Source organism: Pezoporus flaviventris, unplaced genomic scaffold (assembly GCF_033815535.1).
Source record: "Pezoporus flaviventris isolate CSIRO_AGI_PZ_B2104156 unplaced genomic scaffold, CSIRO_AGI_Pfla_v1 ptg000007l, whole genome shotgun sequence".
NCBI classification, from domain to species: domain Eukaryota; kingdom Metazoa; phylum Chordata; class Aves; order Psittaciformes; family Psittacidae; genus Pezoporus; species Pezoporus flaviventris.
In genome coordinates this window covers 2,409,300-2,415,299 of record NW_026892555.1, presented here as the reverse complement: position 1 = coordinate 2,415,299, position 6,000 = coordinate 2,409,300, and positions in this window count along the sequence as shown.

The window sequence follows — 6,000 nt, the reverse complement described above, 5'->3', positions numbered from 1 at the left end:
CAGATGTTGACCAGCCAGAAGTGGTCTTCCTCAGGGCTCAGTGTTGGCACCAGTTCTGTTTAATATCTTTATCAGTGATCTGGACAAGAGGATCCAGTGCTCCCTTAGTAAATTTGCAGGTGATTTCAGTTGGGTGGGAGGGTTGACCTGTTGGAGGGTAGAAAGGCTCTACAGGGAGATCTGGATAGGCTGAATTGATGGGCTGAGGGCAACTGTATGAGGTTCAGCAAGGCAAAGTGCTGAGTCCTGCACTTGCGTCACAACAACCCCATGCAATGCTACAGCACTGGGGAAGAGTGGCTGAAAGCTGCTCAGTGGAAAAGAACCCAGGGGTGCTGGTGTGGCCAGCAGAAAAAGGGCAGTGATCATCCCTTGCACTTGGCACTGGTGAGGCCACAGCTCAATTCCTGTGCTCAGTTTCAGGCCACTCGTTACAAGAGAGATTGAGGTGCTGGTGTGGGACCAGAGAATGGCCATGGAGCTAGTGCAGGACCTGAAGCAGAAGTGTGATGGGGAAAGGCTGAGGGACCTGGGGGGGGTTAGTATGGAGAAGGCTCAGGGGGGACCTTATTGCTCTCTACAATTGCCTGACAGGAGGTTGTAGTGAAGTGGGGTCGATCTTTTCTCCCAAGTAGCAAGTGATAGACAAGAGGAAATGGCCTCATGTTGCACCATGTTAAGTTGTATATTAGGAACAATTTCTTCCCCAGAAGGGTTGTCAAGCATTGGAATAGGATGCCCAGGGAAAAGGTTGAGTGACCTTTCCTGGAGGTCTTTAAAAGATGTGTAGATGTGACACTCAGGGACATGGTTTATTGGTGGCCTTGGAAGTGCTTGGTTGGACTTATGATCTTAAGGGTCTTTTCCAACATAAACAACTCTGTGATTCTATAAACACAGTTTTGGAAAGGTCCAGCCAACCACGTGGTCTGAGACTTAACTACTGAAACAGCCCCGCAATCCCGGCTATTCAATTAAGGAGCTGTTTTCTCTGGCCCAAAGATGGTTTCTGTCTAAAACCTAAGGACAGTGTGCAGGTACTTCTTTAACAGCAGTGGATGTATATGCCTTTCAGGAAAGAGAAGGCCCTGTGGGAATACAGCATAATAAGTAATAGCTGTTAGCAGGGTGGAACTAAGACATTAATTGTTACCTCCAATGGTGTGTAGCGCAGCAGAGACCCAGATGCTAAATCATGTGGGAAGACATATGTTTTCTCTGATTAATTAGATCTGCTCCCTAAAAGAAATAAACTCTTCTTCTTAACATTATATTAAAGATGCTCATGCATCTTGCACAACGATGAGAAGTGATCTGCTTTGAGATGAAGCTTGCTGCATACTTCCTTGGTCCCTGTTGTTGCTGTTCAGTTCTTTATTATTGTGATGATTTATTGTTTGTTACTAAAGCTCTTTCTGTTAAAAACCTTCAGCCTCCACTGTGGGTAAGTGCTTTGTAACTGATTGATTTTGGGATTTCCTCAAATTAAAGTAAAAAGAGAAAATGCATCAAAGCCAAAATTAACATTTCCATACTTGACTATCTAATGGTTGACGTGTGGAGCTGCAATTCTTCAGATGGGTCTCCAAGAGTGGAACTGTATTGAAATAGGTCCATATAGACAAAACATATTATTGAATAAGATATTTCCAGGCAGAATCTCCCAGCAAAAGCATAGCTGGCTATCAAGGGAAATGACTGGGATTAGACAATTTCTCTTCACAGCCCATTTTGGGATTCACCTGTTATTAGTTCTGACAAACCCCTTTTCTCCCCAGCTCCAGGGAAATTCAAAATGAGAGGCTGCTGCTCTGTTTGGTACATTCAGGGAATTGTACCCTTGGAATCCACATTAAGTGCTCATACATAATGTTGAGCAAAAAAAAATGAGAAAGCAAATGAGCTGGTCCTTGAGGGAGTGTTGTAGATCTGATTTTCCCATTCATTGATGATAGCTGCAGATAGCCCCACAGTCTGTGTTGGTGGATACCTAAGAGGGCTGTGCCAATTGCCAAGTACTTCCAGTTATAGATACTACTTAGGCTGTATGACTGTAGCTTCCTTAACCAATAGAGATTCTGTCAACTTCTTTGCATTTGATTCAATGGGAATAGAACTGGGAATCCAGCCTGATTCAGAACCAAATGTCAAAATTTCCAGGGCTAACTAAACTGGTTGTCTAAGGGTATGTTTGCAGCGTCAAGCTGTTGTTTGGGGCCTTACCATTGACACATATCATGCCTGCACCAGGATGGTTTGTGGGTAAGCAAAAGTCTCCACTTTGCCATGATATTCCTGCAAAGAATGCCAAAGCATATAGACCATAGGAAAGCCACAGTATACAGTATTTTTCAATCAACAAAATCATAGGGCCAGGATTGTGGCCCACATGGTATATGCCTCACAGCCTAGCAAGAGTTTTGGCTGCTACACCAATTGCTTAGCAGCGAGAAATGGAACACAAGAAACATGGAATAGAGAGCCAGCCTTGCCAAAGGTTTCTGTGAGAGCTTGGAGAATTCATTGACTATTTTAATCCATATCAAAAAGGATGGACTCAGATCTCATCCTCCCCTGTCCTTGTTTGGCAAACCTTTTAGGCTAGCAATTATGGTTTTGTACTGGTCCAGTACTGGGGGCTAGAAGATATGGGGGTACATAGAGCCTGGCATGTCACTGAAGTTAGTTCTGCTGTTGCATATATCTGCTTTACAAGTTTGGTGAGGTTTTATTGTGAGACATAAAATGCTTCAAGAAAGGTTTCTCTTATCTGCCTATAGCAGGTTCTATAGCAAAGGGGGGCCAAAGCAGGTGAATAGAATTTCATTAATAATAGTAGGGGTGTTTTGGGAAAAAGGGGGAAATATTTGTAGTGAAAAGGTCTTTCCCCCTCTTTTTCCTTTAGCTATGCATGGATTTCTTGACCCATTCACATCTAAAATAGTTAGATGTACACACATTTACTTCGCCAGTGACTAGAGTAAGTAGTTTCTTCTCAGAGGGGCAAGGGAATGGATTATACAGTGGGTATGTGGGTCCTTTAAGATTTTTCCTTTTTAGCCTAATAATCATCTTGCATTTTGAATAATTGGGAGTTTCAATTCAGATTTATTGGTCAGATTTTATTTTCAGATCCTTCAGATTTTGAAGGCTGCGTGGAAACCTCAGAGCAACTTCCAGTATCTGAAGGGGGCCAACAAGGATGCTGTAGAGGAACTCATCATCAGGGACTGTAGAGGTAGGACAAGGGTGATAGGTTCAAACTTAAACGTGGGAGAGGCACTGGAACAGGCTGCCCAAGCAAGTTGTGGCTGCCCCATCCCTTGCAGTGTTCAAGGCCAGGTTGGACGGGGCTTGGAGCAACCTCGTCTAGTGGAATTGTCCCTGCCCATGGCAAGGGGTTGGAACTGGATGATCTTAAGGTCCTTTCCAACCCAAACCATTCTGTGATTCTATGATTCTGTAATTTTATGATCCAGGGACGGGACTAAGTGTATAAATACAGTCAAAATTGAGACCTGTTGCTCTCCTTTGCTTTTTGATTTCAGAAGACTGATGAGGTGCAACCATACAGACACCCTCTCAGAAGCTTTCAGCAGTCTAGAGGTGCATAGAGAGATGTGGGAATAGACCATGTCATGGGGGCATCTTAAATCATTCCATAAAAATAAGTAATTTCCAGGAGCTCTGTGCAAAGGCATGGGTTTGAGTGCTTATGTGGCCTTGGGCACAGATATCTTCAGTGGATTCTCCCAGCTGACATCACCAATTTTAAATTCAGATTGAAGTGAATTGCATTGAAGCAAAAATACCTTCCCACCTGTGTCTCTTGGGCAATGCACTGGCTTGCTGGAATCTCCTTCAGGCTCCCAGGAAGAAAAAGCTGCTCAGTTTCATAAATCCTGAAGTTTCCTCACATGACTTTAAATTCCTGAAAGCATCACTGGAAATCCCTATACATAGGTGTTTCCATTACACACAGTTCTCAGTACTGTTTTCTGCTTATTTACTTTATGGTTAAAATCTTTCTGAGAAATCTGTTAGTTCCAGCCTTCCCAGAGGGATCAGTCCTGGAGCCACGCTTAGTGCAACAGTAGAAGGGAGAAGGAAATGCCTTTTCCTCCCTTTCTGCAGGATATTGTTAGGAGATGTGGTTGGTGTGGGGAAATGTCAGAGGACTGTAAAGCCATAGAACAAACTGTGTAAGGATCCGGTGCGTCGGTTGGTTAGGGTCAACCTATACATCTATCTGACAGATGTTTAGCAACGCTTACTACTTTTGAAATCACCTGAAGATAGGGACTGTCTTTACACTCCTGAGAGTAGACCATGCCTTCCAAAGCCTCATTATCCATCCTATTATAAAGTATCTCTATTTTAAATCAGGTGTATGAGTTCATTCCTGGAAAGTGTGTGCATTGCTTTCTACCTATGTTGAAAACGGAACAGTTTTCTCTTTTCTCTTTCTCTCCATGGTATCTTCTGCAAATATTTCTAATTACACAGTCCATATTATTACTGAATTTTTACTTCTGAAAAGACCTTTGATTTTTATCCTGCTAAGCACACACAGAGTTAATCTGTGACACTCCATAATCCCATTGTAGGTACATTCATCTTCCTTTACATAGCCTCTTCTGCTTTGTCATAACCATTTGTCACACCTTAATTTGCCATGGCAGAACACATTGGGGTGTCTCTGAATGCTTTTCAAATTATGTGATAAAGCTTGGCATGTCCCTCTTAGGATTTGCTTTGAGATTTGAGCTTCAAGAACATCCCTGTTCACCAATGTTTCTGTACTAAGCAGAAATTACTGTTTCTTTTGCATGATCGCTCTTTGGACTCAGATGTCAGCCCTGACTTCAGCCAACTGAGACAGAAGCTTGAAGACAGCGTCTGTGTCTGCCTAGGGAGAGACACTGGAAGTAAGTAATGATTTACTCTCTGTTTTACACTGCTGTATCTCATAGGTTGAAGCTAGAGAGAACATCTCCAACTTGGTGTAATCTGTGCAATCAGGAAGATATTTGCAGCCCTGAGGGATGTAGAAGCCACTGCCTTCTTGTCCACTCATACCTTTTCTTACTAGAAAACCACATTCTCACAAGTTTCTTGATAAAAATAAACCCAAATAAATCATTTAATGAGAGATTTTCAAATCTGTTAGGGAAATACGAGTTTTGTTTCATTGGTTTGGTTTGGTTTGGTTTGGTTTGGTTGGTTGGCTGTTTTGATGGGGTTTCTTTGCACTGGATTGAGTTGCCATTTGGAATTAAACTCAACTGGAGGTTAGGAAAAGGTTACCCAGATGTCCTTTATGATTAATAGAGGTAACACATAAAACATGGCACCACTAACCACTGGAGACATCTGGGGCTTTTATCTGCACTGCAATGAAATACTTAACCAGTGAACATACATGACACTTGAAAAAGTGACCTTTGCTCAGCAACAGGATTTTTTTTCTCCCTTCTCTAGAAAGAAAAGAAAGAAAGAAAAGAAAGAAAGAAAAGAAAGAAAAGAAAGAAAGAAAAAGGAAGAAAGAAAGAAAGACAGAAAGAAAGACAGAAAGAAAGACAGAAAGAAAGACAGAAAGAAAGACAGAAAGAAAGACAGAAAGAAAGAAAGAAAGAAAGAAAGAAAGAAAGAAAGAAAGAAAGAAAGAAAGAAAGAAAGAAAGAAAGAAAGAAAGAAAGAAAGAAAGAAAGAAAGAAAGAAAGAAAGAAAGAAAGAAAGAAAGAAAGAAAGAAAGAAAGAAAGAAAGAAAGAAAGAAAGAAAGAAAGAAAGAAAGAAAGAAAGAAAGAAAGAAAGAAAGAAAGAAAGAAAGAAAGAAAGAAAGAAAGAAAGAAAGAAAGAAAGAAAGAAAGAAAGAAAGAAAGAAAGAAAGAAAGAAAGAAAGAAAGAAAGAAAGAAGGAAGGAAGGAAGGAAGGAAAGAAAGAAAGAAAGAAAGAAAGAAAGAAAGGTGTCGTGGTTTAAAACCAGGCAGAGGGCTCGT